This window comes from Scyliorhinus torazame, chromosome 7 (genome assembly GCF_047496885.1).
Source record: "Scyliorhinus torazame isolate Kashiwa2021f chromosome 7, sScyTor2.1, whole genome shotgun sequence".
Taxonomy (NCBI): domain Eukaryota; kingdom Metazoa; phylum Chordata; class Chondrichthyes; order Carcharhiniformes; family Scyliorhinidae; genus Scyliorhinus; species Scyliorhinus torazame.
The window spans coordinates 284,561,316-284,575,606 of NC_092713.1; the positions used below are offsets into that span (position 1 = coordinate 284,561,316).

The window sequence follows — 14,291 nt, forward strand, 5'->3', positions numbered from 1 at the left end:
GGCGCCGACCCCGTCGCGGACGGCGGTCCTGGGGCGCCGCGTCGTTCCGACCGAAACTGGGACCAGCCCAGGGGCCGTAACTGGGACCAGCCCAGGGGCCGTACCTTCCATGTGGATGAACCTGCGGCGACTACTCCTGAGGACGTGGAGACGGAGGATGACTGCCTGCAGTTACATTGTGTGGCAGCTCCCCGTGTGGCCCCCATTAAGGTGACAGTACGGGTCAATGGCCACCCGCTTGAGATGGAGGTGGACACTGGCGCAGCGGTCTCCGTGATCGCCCAGAGGACATTCGACTGCATCAAGCAGGGTATACAGACCCTTGCATTAAGCGACTCACAGGCCAGGTTGGCCACCTATACGGGGGAAACCACTGGACATTGCAGGAACAACAATGACCCCTGTCGTTTATGGACGACAGGAAGGGCATTTCCCACTTATCGTGGTGCGCGGCCATGGGCCCAGCCTGTTGGGTCGGGACTGGTTGCGCCATTTGCGGTTGCAATGGCAGCACATCCTCCAAACAGTTTCTGAAGGGTTGACTGAGGAGCTAGGACGATACCCAGATGTAGTCCAGCCTGGTTTGGGGAAAATAAAAGGGGTCGTAGCCTGTATCCAAGTCGAACCAGGAGCCACGCCGCGCTATTTCCGGGCGCGCCCGGTGCCTTACGCCTTGCTCGAGAACATAGAAGGGGAGCTCACTCGTTTGGAGAGTTTGAGTATTATCAGGCCCGTCCGTTTTGCTGACTGGGCAGCACCAATTGTACCTGTAATGAAGCCAGATGCCACAGTTCGCTTGTGTGGCGACTATAAACTTAGTGAATACGGCTTCCCGACTCGACCGATATCCAATGCCTCGCATAGAGGATCTCTACGCGAAGCTTGCAGGTGGACTCTCGTTCGCAAAATTAGATAGGAGTCACGCCTACCTGCATTGGAGCTGGACCCTGCCTCCCGACCATAGTAACGATTAATACACACCGGGACCTGTATGAATATACACGGTTGCCCTTTGGAGTATCCTCTGCCTGCGCAATTTTTCAACGTGTTATGGAGGGCATTTTGAGAGGTTTACCACGTGTTGCTGTCTACTTAGATGACGTTTTGATTACAGGGACGTCGGAGCAGGAACATTTGGAAAATCTGGAGGCTGCCCTTAGACGCCTTTCGGAGGCTGGAGTCCGTTTACGTCGCACAAAGGGCGTATTTCAGGCAAAGGAAGTAGTCTACCTAGGTTATCGGGTGGACCGCGAAGGTTTGCACCCCGTCGCAGAGAAGGTGCGTGCAATTCAACAGGCCCCGCCCCGACTGACACTTCGCATCTTCGTTCTTTTCTCGGGGTCTCGTACACTATTACGGGAAGTTCCTCCCCAATCTGGCAACTACGCTGGCCCCTTTGCACCTTCTGCTAAAGAAAAGTCACACCTGGGTTTGGGGTCAGCCGCAGAAACAGCTTTCCGGCGGGTAAAGCAACAATTGTCGTCGTCTGGGTTACTAACCCACTATTATCCTGGAAAGCCGTTGCTCGTCACACGTGATGCATCCCCGTATGGTATTGGGGCCGTCCTGTCCCACAAGATGGAGAACGGGGCCGAGCGACCGATAGCTTTCGCTTCCCGCACATTGACTGCAGCGGAGAAAAAGTACGCGCAGATCGAGAAGGAGGGCCTGGCAGTGGTTTTTGCGGTGAAACGCTTCCACCAGTAAGTATATGGCCGCCATTTCACTATCGTGACTGATCATGAGCCTCTGCTGGGACTTTTCAGAGAGGATAAGCCAATACCGCCCATTGCTTCCGCACGGATCCAGCGCTGGGCTTTGTTGCTTGCTGCATACGAGTATTCTCTGGAGCACAAACCAGGTACGCAGATAGCAAATGCCGACGCACTGAGCCGATTGCCTTTATCGACCGGCCTCATGTCGACCCCCACGACCGGTGAGGTGGTTGCAACCCTAAATTTTATGGACACCTTGCCTGTCACGGCATCACAGATCCGTGAGTGGACCCAGACAGAGCCAGTCCTGTCAAAGGTTCGGCACATAGTCCTGTATGGTGGGCAGCATAGACAGCTCCCAGGCGAGTTGCAGGCATTTTCCTCCAAGCTGTCGGAATTCAGCGTGGAAGACAGCATCCTCTTGTGGGGGACGCGTGTGATTGTCCCGGAAAAAGGCCAGGAGCTGATACTAACAGACTTGCACAATGGGCATCCAGGTGTGACCAAAATGAAAATGTTGGCCCGGAGTTATGTCTGGTGGCCAGGCCTCGACACCGACATTGAGAAGGTGGCCCGAAACTGCTCCATTTGCCAGGAGCATCAGAAGCTTCTGCCGGCCGCGCCCCTACATCACTGGGAATGGCCAGGGCGGCCTTGGGCATGCTTGCATGCAGATTTTGCAGGCCTTTTTCAAGGATCCACGTTCCTTCTATTAATTGATGCCCAGTCTAAATGGCTAGAGGTGCATAAGATGCAGGGGACAACGTCCTGCGCAACAATTGAAAAGATGCGTTTGTCGTTTAGTACGCATGGCCTCCCAGAGGTGCTGGTCACGGATAACGGCACTCCATTCGCGAGTGAGGAGTTTGCGAGGTTCACGAAGATGAACGGCATACGCCATATCCGCACTGCCCCTTACCACCCGGCTTCAAACGGGTTGGCAGAGCGTGCAGTGCAGACATTCAAAAGAGGCCTAAAGAAGCATTCTTCCGGATCAATGGACACGAGACTGGCTCGCTTTTTGTTTACGTATAGGACCACCCCCCATGCGGTGACTGCGGTAGCTCCCGCAGAACTCCTAATGGGCCGGAGACTTCGCACCCGCCTTAGTATGGTTTTCCCGGACATTGGCGCAAAAGTACGCCGCATACAAGAACGGCAGGGACAGGAATTTTCTCGGCATCGGCCGATTCGGCAGTTTGCGCCCAGTGACCCAGTGTTCGTTCGGAATTTTGCTGGTGGTACCCAGTGGGTTCCTGGTGTAATCGTTCGCCAAACGGGCCCTATATCTTGCCAGGTGCAAGCCCAGGGTCGTCTCCAGCGCAAACATGTAGACCACGTTCGGTCCAGAAGACTATCCCCTCAAAAGATTCCCCGCCCCCGGAGCTCATTTCTACAGCCGCAGAGACCAGAGACAAGGGAAGGTAGTCCTCACAATCTTCCACTGGTGCCCCACTCAAAGCCTGCGCAGGTCGTTACAGAACCGAATGGAGATAGAGACGCTGACATGACGGAGGCAGCAGACTCTGACTCCGAGATGGAGACACAGGATGCATCAGAGGGGGAATCCTCGGGTCCACGGGCCGTGGATGTACAACCGTTGCGCCGTTCATCACGGAAGCGCCGGTCTCAGTCTCGTTACACGCCATCTGATCCAGCGCAGCGTGCAAATGGTGTCCGGCCTGCGGCAAAACGAGTCCGACGCCCTCCTTCGCCAGGGTCTTCGGTGGATTACTTGGACTTTGGGGGGGGGGGGGGGGGGGGGGAATGTTATAACCTGCCTACTTACCATTGGCTGGGGACTAATGACAATCCCACAATCCTGTGGGTGTATGAGCTTCCCCAATGAGGGGGGCGGAGAAACCATTAGTAAACTCCTAGTATAAATAAAGCTGGCCAGTTTAGGAACCAGCAGGAATGAGTGTGCAGCAAGGGAAGTTGCTGCTGCTGTTATATATCACATGTTATTGTAAATAAATGTTATTACTTTGTATCCTTAAAACTCGTGCTGGATTCTTCGTGGCCCTCACAAAACCGATTTAAGAAACGTGAGAGAATGTAGGGAAAGATCCCACGAAGGGTTAATAGCAGTTGCAAAGCGCAGGATTATAAAATGCAGATTCATTCTTCCAAACAGGCTTAGCAAACACACAGGATTTTTGTATGAAGCTAAAAACAATGGTTCACACCTTCATTGAAAGTAACTATCTTAGTAAGCATCTGGAAAAGCATGGATGAGGGTTTCAGTTGAGCTAGGTGATAAATATAAACCTTTCAAGTTATAACCAAGTGGATTTTTAGCATTACGCTAAAAGCAATAATTCACACCTTCATTGAAGTAAAGTCAGCAGATAGAAAAGAATGACTGGGAGGCAAATATATAGGTGTGAAATTCTGCTAACACCAAGTAAATTAAAGAAATCAGTCTAGGAATAGGGAGAGAGTGCAGTTGAACACGTGGCTGCAGGAATGGTGTAGGAGGGAGGGCTTCAGGTATTTGGATAATTGGAGCGCATTCTGGGGAAGGTGGGACCTGTACAAGCAGGACGGGTTGCATCTGAACCAGAGGGGCACCAATATCCTGGGAGGGAGGTTTTCTAGTACTCTTCAGGAGGGTTTAAACTAATTTGGCTGGGGAATGGGAACCGGATTTGTAGGCCAGCAACTAAGGTAGCCGATATTCAGGACGCCAAAGCGTGTAATGAGGCAGTGGGGAAGGGAACACTGACAAAGGAGAGCACTTGCAGGCGTGGAGATGGGTTGAAGTGTGTATACTTCAACGCAAGAAGCATCAGGAATAAGGTGGGTGAACTTAAGGCATGGATCGGTACTTGGGACTACGATGTGGTGGCCATCACGGAAACTTGGATAGAAGAGGGGCAGAAATGGTTGTTGGAGGTCCCTGGTTATAGATGTTTCAATAAGATTAGGGAGGGAGTGACCACAATTCTGTGACTTTCACTTTAGTAATGGAGAGGGATAGGTGCGTGCAACAGGGCAAGGTTTACAATTGGGGGAATGGTAAATACGATGTTGTCAGACAAGAATTGAAGTGCATAAGTTGGGAACATAGGCTCTCAGGGGAGGACACAAGTGAAATGTGGAACTTGTTCAAGGAACAGGTACTACGTGTCCTTGATATGTACGTCCCTGTCAGGCAGGGAAGAGATGGTCGAGTGAGGGAACCATGGTTGACAAGAGAGGTTGAATGTCTTGTTAAGGGGAAAAAGGAGACTTATGTAAGGCTGAGGAAACAAGGTTCAGACAGGGCATTGGAGGGATACAAGATAGCCAGGAGGGAACTGAAGAAAGGGATTAGGAGAGCTAAGAGAGGGCACGAACAATCTTTGGCGGGTAGGATCAAGGAAAACCCCAAGGCCTTTTACACATGTGAGAAATATGAGAATGATTAGAGCGAGGGTAGGTCCGATCAAGGACAATAGCGGGAAATTGTGTATTGAGCCTGAAGAGATAGGAGAGGTCTTGAACGAGTACTTTTCTTCTGTATTTACAAATGAGAGGGGCGATATTGTTGGAGAGGACAGTGTGAAACAGATTGGTAAGCTCGAGGAAATACTTGTTAGGAAGATGTGTTGGGCATTTTGAAAAACTTGAGGATAGACAAGTCCCCCGGGCCTGACGGGATATATCCAAGGATTCTATGGGAAGCAAGAGATGAAATTGCAGAGCCGTTGGCAATGATTTTTTCGTCCTCACTGTCAACAGGGGTGGTACCAGGGGATTGGAGAGTGGCGAATGTCGTGCCCCTGTTCAAAAAAGGGACTAGGGATAATCCTGGGAATTACAGGCCAGTTAGTCTTACTTCGGTGGTAGGCAAAGTAATGGAAAGGGTACTGAAGGATAGGATTTCTGAGCATCTGGAAAGACACTGCTTGATTAGGGATAGTCAGCACGGATTTGTGAGGGGTACGTCTTGCCTTACAAGTCTTATTGAATTCTTTGAGGAGGTGACCAAGCATGTGGATGAAGGTAAAGCAGTGGATGTAGTGTACATGGATTTTAGTAAGGCATTTGATAAGGTTCCCCATGGTAGGCTTCTGCAGAAAGTAAGGAGGCATGGGATAGTGGCAAATTTGGCCAGTTGGATAACGAACTGGCTAACCGATAGAAGTCAGAGAGTGGTGGTGGATGGCAAATATTCAGCCTGGATTCCAGTTACCAGTGGCGTACCGCAGGGATCTGTTCTGAGTCCTCTGCTGTTTGTGATTTTCATTAATGACTTGGATGAGGGAGTTGAAGGGTGGGTCAGTAAATTTGCAGACGATACGAAGATTGGTGGAGCTGTGGATAGTAAGGAGGGCTGTTGTCGGCTGCAAAGAGACATAGATAGGATGCAGAGCTGGGCTGAGAAGTGGCAGATGGAGTTTAACCCTGAAAAGTGTGAGGTTGTCCATTTTGGAAGGACAAATATGAATGCGGAATACAGGGTTAACGGTAGAGTTCTTGGCAATGTGGAGGAGCAGAGAGATCTTGGGGTCTATGTTCATACATCTTTGAAAGTTGCCACTCAAGTGGATAGAGCTGTGAAGAAGGCCTATGGTGTGCTCGCGTTCATTAACAGAGGGATTGAATTTAAGAGCCGTGAGGTGATGATGCAGCTGTAAAAAACCTTGGTAAGGCCACATTTGGAGTACTGTGTACAGTTCTGGTCGCCTCATTTTAGGAAGGATGTGGAAGCTTTGGAAAAGGTGCAAAGAAGATTTACCAGGATGTTGCCTGGAATGAAGAGTAGGTCTTACGAGGAAAGGTTGAGGGTGCTAGGCCTTTTCTCATTAGAACGGCGAAGGACGAGGGGCGACTTGATAGAGGTTTAAAAGATGATCAGGGGAATAGATAGAGTAGACAGTCAGAGACTTTTTCCCCGGGTGGAATAAACCATTACAAGGGGACATAAATTTAAGGTGAAAGGTGGAAGATATAGGAGAGATATCAGAGGTAGGTTCTTTACCCAGAGAGTAGTGAGGGCATGGAATGCACTGCCTGTGGAAGTAGTTGAGTCGGAAACATTAGGGACCTTCATGCAGCTATTGGATAGGTACATGGATTACGGTAAAATGATATAGTGTAGATTTATTTGTTCTTAAGGGCAGCATGGTAGCATTGTGGATAGCACAATTGCTTCACAGCTCCAGGGTCCCAGGTTCGATTCCGGCTTGGGTCACTGTCTGTGCGGAGTCTGCACGTCCTCCCAGTGTCTGCGTGGGTTTCCTCCGGGTGCTCCGGTTTCCTCCCACAGTCCAAAGATGTGCAGGTTAGGTGGATTGGCCATGATAAATTGCCCTTAGTGTCCAAAATTGCCCTTGGTGTTGGGTGGAGGTGTTGAGTTTGGGTAGGGTGCTCTTTCCAAGAGCCGGTGCAGACTCGGGGGGCCGAATGGCCTCCTTCTGCACTGTAAATTCAATGATAATCTATGATTAATCTAGGACAAAGGTTCGGCACAACATCGTGGGCCGAAGGGCCTGTTCTGTGCTGTATTTTCTATGTTCTATGTTCTATGTCTACGAGAAACACAATTTAAAGCTAAAACCAAAGTCAAAATAATGAGCTGGGCACACAATTGGAAAATAAAACTATAGAAATGACAGGAACCAAAATTCACACCCCTATTGAAACCAAAGCATTTTTGAATATCACAAAAGAACTTTGAACATCACAAAGAAACAATGTAATCAGAGACCTGAGAGGTGAGGTCATGTCAAAATGAATACTTAGCCGTGTTAGAAAAATTTTGATTAAAGGTACATTTTACAATCCAAGTGAAATAAAAGTTACTTTACAATCAAGCCATAAAAACTTAATAACAGTTAGAAAGAGAATATAAACCCAGAGACCAGAGCAGGAACTACCAAAACCAGAGGGAGAGAGAGAGAGAGAGAGAGGCAGAGAAGGAACAAGAGAAGCAAGCAGAGTCAGCTTACAGTCAGCTCGGTCAAGGGAAAGGGACAGAGCCAAGTAGCCGAGCTAAAACAGCTAATACATCTAAGGAAGACCAGAATTTAAAGAGGAGGCAGAGTCAGCTCAGAGATAGCCAGCTCTCACAGCTCGGTACATGGGAAAGATAGGACATAGCAACCGAGCTCACCAGCGGATACATCTAAAGAAGACCAGATTTTAAAAACAAGATTGATTGTCAAGGTGGGTCTGAAGGTCCCTTCAACCAACCAGGAGGATCCAGAAGCAAGATCTTTTTACTTTTCTGTAAAGACAGTAATTGTAGCTTTTAAAAGAAAAAATATAATAATAAAATAACTTAATTTAACCTGAAACAGTGGTTATTCCAAAGTCTACTTTACTTACTTAGCAATGCGGGACCCAGGATCGATGCTACTAAGTGGTAAGTAGATGAAATCCTCTGTGAAAGTATGGGTTATACTGGGGGATGACTTGAAAACATAGTTTGACCTGAATAGCACCCACCGAAGCCTGAATAGGAGTCGGGGAGTGAGAATCCCTGTTTACCATTTAGAATGTCAGCCCTTTTTGGTATAGGGGGACTTCTAAGAATCGTGGTGAGTTTTCAACAACAACATACGGTCTCAGAAATGTTATCCACATCCCCAATGAAAATTAAATACAGTAATGAATCATACTAGGACTTGTCAAGTGGATTGCCAAGGCCTACTACTTTTTATTTCGCTCACTTGGCCCATGTCCAAACCACAAGGTGGCCACAAGGATTTGAATGATCGTCAAGCACTATCGCCTCTCACCACCAGGGACCCGGGTTCAATTCCAGCCTTGGGTGACTGTGTGGAGGTTGCATGTTCTCCTAGTGCCTGTGTGGGTTTCCTCCAAGTGCTCCGGTTTCCTCCCACAGTCCAAAGATGTGCAGGCTAGGTGGATTTGCCATGCTGAAATTGCCCCTTAGTATCCAAAGGTGTGTAGGTTAGGTGGGGTTACGGGGATAGGGTGTGGAATTGGACCTAGGTAGAGTGCTCTTTCAAAGGGTCAGTGCAGACTCGATGAGCGGAATGGACGCCTTCTGCATTGTAGGGATTCTATGGGATCCAATAATAGTCTGCTAACAAAATCGGGGAGCAAAAATAAGAAAAGCCTGGCTGTCTTTAACTGACAGAAACAGGAATCAACTTAGTGTGGGAAGTGGATTTGAGTCAGTTCAGCCATGATTGTACTGAATGCTAGAGCAGGCTTGAAGGGCCAAATGATTTACTTGTGCTCCCATTTCTTATGTACTTACTCACAACATACCAGATACAACTATTCATTTTCCTGTGAGTCAATATCCAGAATATCCTGCAAAAACAGCAGGAAATGAACTTAGTGGACAATGTGTGGGGCTGGGGAGCCTAAACTTCGAATAATTGTCTGTTAAAGCCTTGAGGCAAGACGCTCCTAATAATCACTGGAAAGAAGCAAAAAATCTTCCATGAAAAGAGAAACAATAAATATTTACTTCCCAGCCACTGTGAAGCTCACCTGATTTAGCTTTAACATAACATTGTCCACCAAATGTTCCTGGGATGTACTATATCAAAGAATAGCACAAACACAAAAAAAGTAAATGAAGACTATTTCCACAGTGAATATCAGTTGGCCAAGATCTGTCAACCTTGAGATACCACCGATTTGTCATAATGAGCCGAGCGCTGGTTGCCTAGGGCTGGTTTAGCTCAGTGGGCTAGACAGTTGGTTTGTGATGCAGAACAAGGCCAGCAGCACGGGTTCAATTCCCGTACCAGCTTACCCGAACAGGCGCCGGAATGTGGCGGCTAGGGGCTTTTCACAGTAACTTCCTATTGTGACAATAAAAGGTATTATTATGAGCAAGTGGGGCATGACCATTATTGGTTGACGATAGATTAACTGATGTCCTAAATCAGCAGACTGCTAGATACATATTATTACGTTCCCAGACCAGACCCAACACCAATATTTTAGTTTATTTGAAAGACTGCGGGAAAGAATGATTCGCCCCAGGAGTGATTACATGTCGAAATAGGGCTTGGTTGTTTTTAAAACAATACTTTATTATAACTACAATATTAAAAGTTTTAACTTCACATCCAAAAAGAACAGCTTACACTATATACCTTGAATACTACTACTCAATTTTCCATTAAACAACAAGTAAATAAACATACAAATCTCAGTCTATCTTACTGTGGGAGAATTGTGGACTCAGCATCAGGCAGATCAGAATTCAACTCCGCTCTCCAAGGTTTCCCCACCAAATGCCTCACTAACGTTTTCAAAAAATGTCTGTGCCTTCGTTGGCGCCACCCAGCAATACCTCCTCTCCAAAGCTGAAAAAACTCATCTCTGCAAGCTGCAAAGCACATCAACGCTCCAGGGACGTCCCCAGGCAAACCACTGTGCATTAGCCCAGACTGAAAAACATATTCCTTCGTCAATTTCATCTGCTGGCTGTTAAAACCACCCAGTCCTGCAGAACAAAATTCATTTAAACAAACACATTCTAACCCCAGGCTTTTAACCCTTAAAATGCCCACTATATTTATTATCCATTTTTCCGAACATCTTCCAATCGTCACGCATATATATCCTACCTGAAGGGGACACATATCTAGAAATGGTAACGAAAGCATGCATTCACTTCATTATTTTCATTGTGCATTTGAATCATTTCCTACAGCGGTTATACTTTTTATTTGATAAAGTTTCATCAGAAAAAGTGTGATTAGTTTTAAAAGGCCCAACGCACTCAAAGACATGGAATTTCAGAACAGAAGGGGGGGTTGGGGAGGAGGTGGAAATCCCCAAATTAGAGTTCATGGAGAGGGAAAACAACACAGGAAGCCAGGCTTCCATTACAGGAAGCAAAAAACAACTGATGTCCTAAAAGGCAGGACATGGCCATTGTGTGAGATTAGGAGAGTCCCATGTGAAACATCCTCATAAAATCTTAAAACGGACATAACCTTTTATGTTTTCCCAACAGTATATTGGCCTATTCCTGTTAACTCTTGGTGTGTTCAATATTCCAGGAATGAAAAAGAGATTTCTTTTAATTCGTTTCTGACAAAAACACGGTGGGCGTAATTCTCCGGAAAAATTTCTAAGTTTGGTAGCGAGCGGGAATTACCGCAAACTTCCCGGTGCTCGGCTCAGTGAGGCCAGAAATGTAATTCAACGTTAATTGGTCCACTTAACGAGGCCTCACGGGCTTCTTGCTGCAAATGAAGGCTTACCAGCTGATCTGCCAGAACCACATTAGCAAGCATCCTGCTAACAAGGTCGAGCAGCACTTGGTTGCACTTGCTCAGCCAACCCCAGGCAGCTTGCGATAATGACGCCGAGGAGACCAGCCCCAAGATTCGTTGGCGCAGATCGTTGGCACAGGGGCTGTTTAGCACAGGGCTAAATCGCTGGCTTTGAAAGCAGACCAAGGCAGGCCAGCAGCACGGTTCAATTCCCGTAACAGCCTCCCCGAACAGGCGCCGGAATGTGGCGACTAGGGGCTTTTCACAGTAACTTCATTTGAAGCCTACTTGTAACAATAAGCGATTTTCATTTCATTTCAGTTTTCATCTGGCGAGGCCGTGGAGGACAGGAGGGATGTCCTGTTCCCCCAGGGGTCCAGGAGAGTCTACCACAGGGCAGCCAGTGCTGCCTGGACTGAGATGGCAGCAGCTATGAGCTCGGGGATTGTGACCAGGAGGACTGGCCTTCAATGCCAGAAGGTCAACACCAGACAGCACAACTGAGTAGACACCAACATCCCCCAATGGAGCATCCATTCCCCCCCCCAACTCAATCTTGCGACCCCCATCTCTCCCTCCCCCTTCATCCCCCCCTTCCCACCACTGTGAACCATGCTTGGTAAACGATGCCCCCTCTGTGACTCATCAGGAAAAGCTCTCCCATAATCGTCGAGAGAGGGCCCCGACTGGCGGAGGTGTGCCAGACTTAAGAATCCTCACCTCCTTCGAAGAGCGTGCCGTGGAGGTAACTGGGGTGACCGAGGACAGGGCGGTCACCCATGTGGCGGCTGGCGGACGCTGTAGAGGTGAGGAACCACCAGGTTCCACCCGGAGGTCCTGTCAAACGTGAGCTGTTATTGCCTTACTGACTGACCGATTCCTCCCACTGACCACAGGTCCATTCTCCCGCAGTTCCTCCAGCTGACGGCACCGGCCCATCCCGGGCGGCACCCTCTCCTGGCTCCCAGGACAACACCTCGGAGGAGACTTCAAGGATGCAACCCTTACAGTCGCGGCATAGCCATCATCCCCAATTCCCACCAGTGCCGATACACACACTTCTGTGGAATATGTTAGTGGTCAGGCTTCAGGTTCACAATCTGGTGAGCACCACACTGCTGATGATGCACATCAGGTGGAGGCAGGAACCCCAAGGTGAGACAGCAGTCAGAAGGCTGCTGGATCCCAGGACCCAGCTGTGACCCAGCTTGATGCAGAGCCTGTGGTACAGATATACCTGGAGCTGATTGAGACGATAGGGTACAGCCTGGAATATTCAGAGGGGGATGTCAGTGTCGCTCCAGCAGATCCAGAGCCGCTTGGAGGGGTTCCAGAGGCTACGGGCGTTGGAGATGACGCCGGCAATGTGTGGCACCGAGGCCAACACTACTAGGGTGATGATTGCAGTGGAGAGTCTAGTGCACGACATCAGCACCATTAGTAAAAATGTCCAAGGCGTCGCGCAGTCGGCGGCGACCATGGCTGAGGTCCTCGACAGAATGTCCGACTCACTGGGGGACATAACCCAGTGCAGACTGACCTTGATGAGATTCTGCGGGACATATCCTGCTCTCAGATGGGCATGGCCAAGGCGCCGCGGAGCTTGGCCCAGTTGAAGGTGGGGATTGCCGAGGCACTGCAGAGCCTGTCCCAGTCACTGAGGAGCATTGCCGTGGGCGTCAACACGATGGTGCAGACATTGGGGAACCGCCAGGGCTGGCAGAGCCGGATGATGCAGGAGCAGCTGGGGCTCGAACAACCTGCCCCTCCGCCCCAAGGTGAACCCCAGGGCCCGATGGGCACCGACCGGGAGGCGGGGTCGCTGGGTGCCAACCTGGACCCGTCCCATGGAGTTCCACCCCTCTGATGAGGCCGCGTCTCGAAGTCAGCACACAGGACAGGGGGTCATGGCTGTGCATGTGCTGTCGACCTTCGGCCTCAGAGTCCCAAGAAGACGCCCGCCAGGGGCATCGAAGGCCACAGGATGAGGTTGGCAGCTGGTTTCTTTCACCTCTGATGTGCATCCTGGGGGAACACCTAGATGTAGTGGTAGAGCTAGAGGACCAAGCAGGTTGAGGATCACTTAGTGCACCATCAGGAGTGTGGGGAATTATAAAGCAAATCAAGCACCCTTGTGCACAACCAATATGATGCCTCTCTCACTTTCTTCCGCAATGCAGGCCGACCTTCGATCCCTTGGCCCATCTCTCCAGCCATCTTCCCTCCCCATGGCACCCACCCACCCTCCAGCCATGGACATGTCCCCAGACCTGTCTCCCATTCCCTGGGTGTTCGGATGATGGCTGCTGCATGTGTGGCGTTGCCTCCCGCAATGTTCAAGTACAGTGTCCAGGCATCAAGATGTGATTGGGATGCTTGGCAATTACGCCCACATACTACATGGCCTGCCCACCTACGGGAATCCAATTGGGATGTGTGAAGTGCTCACTTCCCTATCAGCAATAGCCTTCAACCGCATGGCCTGAAGCCTCGGCAGTCAGTGCCCCCCAGCACCACCCCCCCCCCCCCCCCCCCCCCCCGCCACTCTCCTATGGCAGCCCATCCCTGCAGAGGGTCCCCCATCTCCCACCGAGCATTAGGGCGGCAAGCCCAGCACCCCCGGCTCTTTGCCGGTGAGCAAAGATGGCTACTTCCCTCCTCGACTCCCCACAGAAGCCCTTCCGCAAGGTTCATGTTTTTCCAAAGGAGTACTAATCGGCGCCAGAGTGAGCACTTGCTGGGGATACCGCTGAATGACAGCAGACCATTGGATATGGGGTGGCTCCCGTTAATTGTACGGAAATTGGGCTTAAGGGGCGATAATTGGTTTCTCGCCTCACCAGGGCGAGATCCCGATTTCGCCTCCGGGAGCAGGTGGTTGCATCGCAAACTGTTTAGCGCCTGCCGCAGTTCTCGTTTTTGGCCTCTCCCGCTATTCACCGGCCTCGTTTCACTTGAGCGAGAGCGTAACAAGGCCGGAGGATTGCGGCCAGTGTATCTAAGCATGGTAAAATCATTGCATAAAACAAATATGTTCGGCAATCAAGTGTGCTGTTGGCACAAATGTTCAAAATAACTGATGACTTACTGTTAGTTATGGTAACTGGTCACAGTATCATTTTCAACTGGAACCCAATTTAAAGTTGGTATTGCAAACATAAAATACTGTAGTCAGAAGTTTATGGACTCCATTATATCAGGCTTTGAAATATCACATGTTCAGCGTATTTAGACACAAATGGAAATAAAAAATCAAACCTTGGAACATGACACCAGCCCCAGAGGGATATTTAATTAGTGTTAAGCAAAGTATTCTTCATGTACCAAACCAATAAATACTTGTGTTCCACCTAAATGTGTCACCTTGCATTCA

At 49.4% G+C, this 14,291-nt stretch overlaps 1 protein-coding gene across 3 annotated transcripts in view; it reads right to left on the reverse strand.

Moving 5' to 3' along the window:
* The window catches only part of wwc1 (WW and C2 domain containing 1), a 220,719-nt gene that overhangs the window by 114,314 nt on the left and 92,114 nt on the right, over positions 1-14,291 (reverse strand). The window lies entirely within an intron of this gene.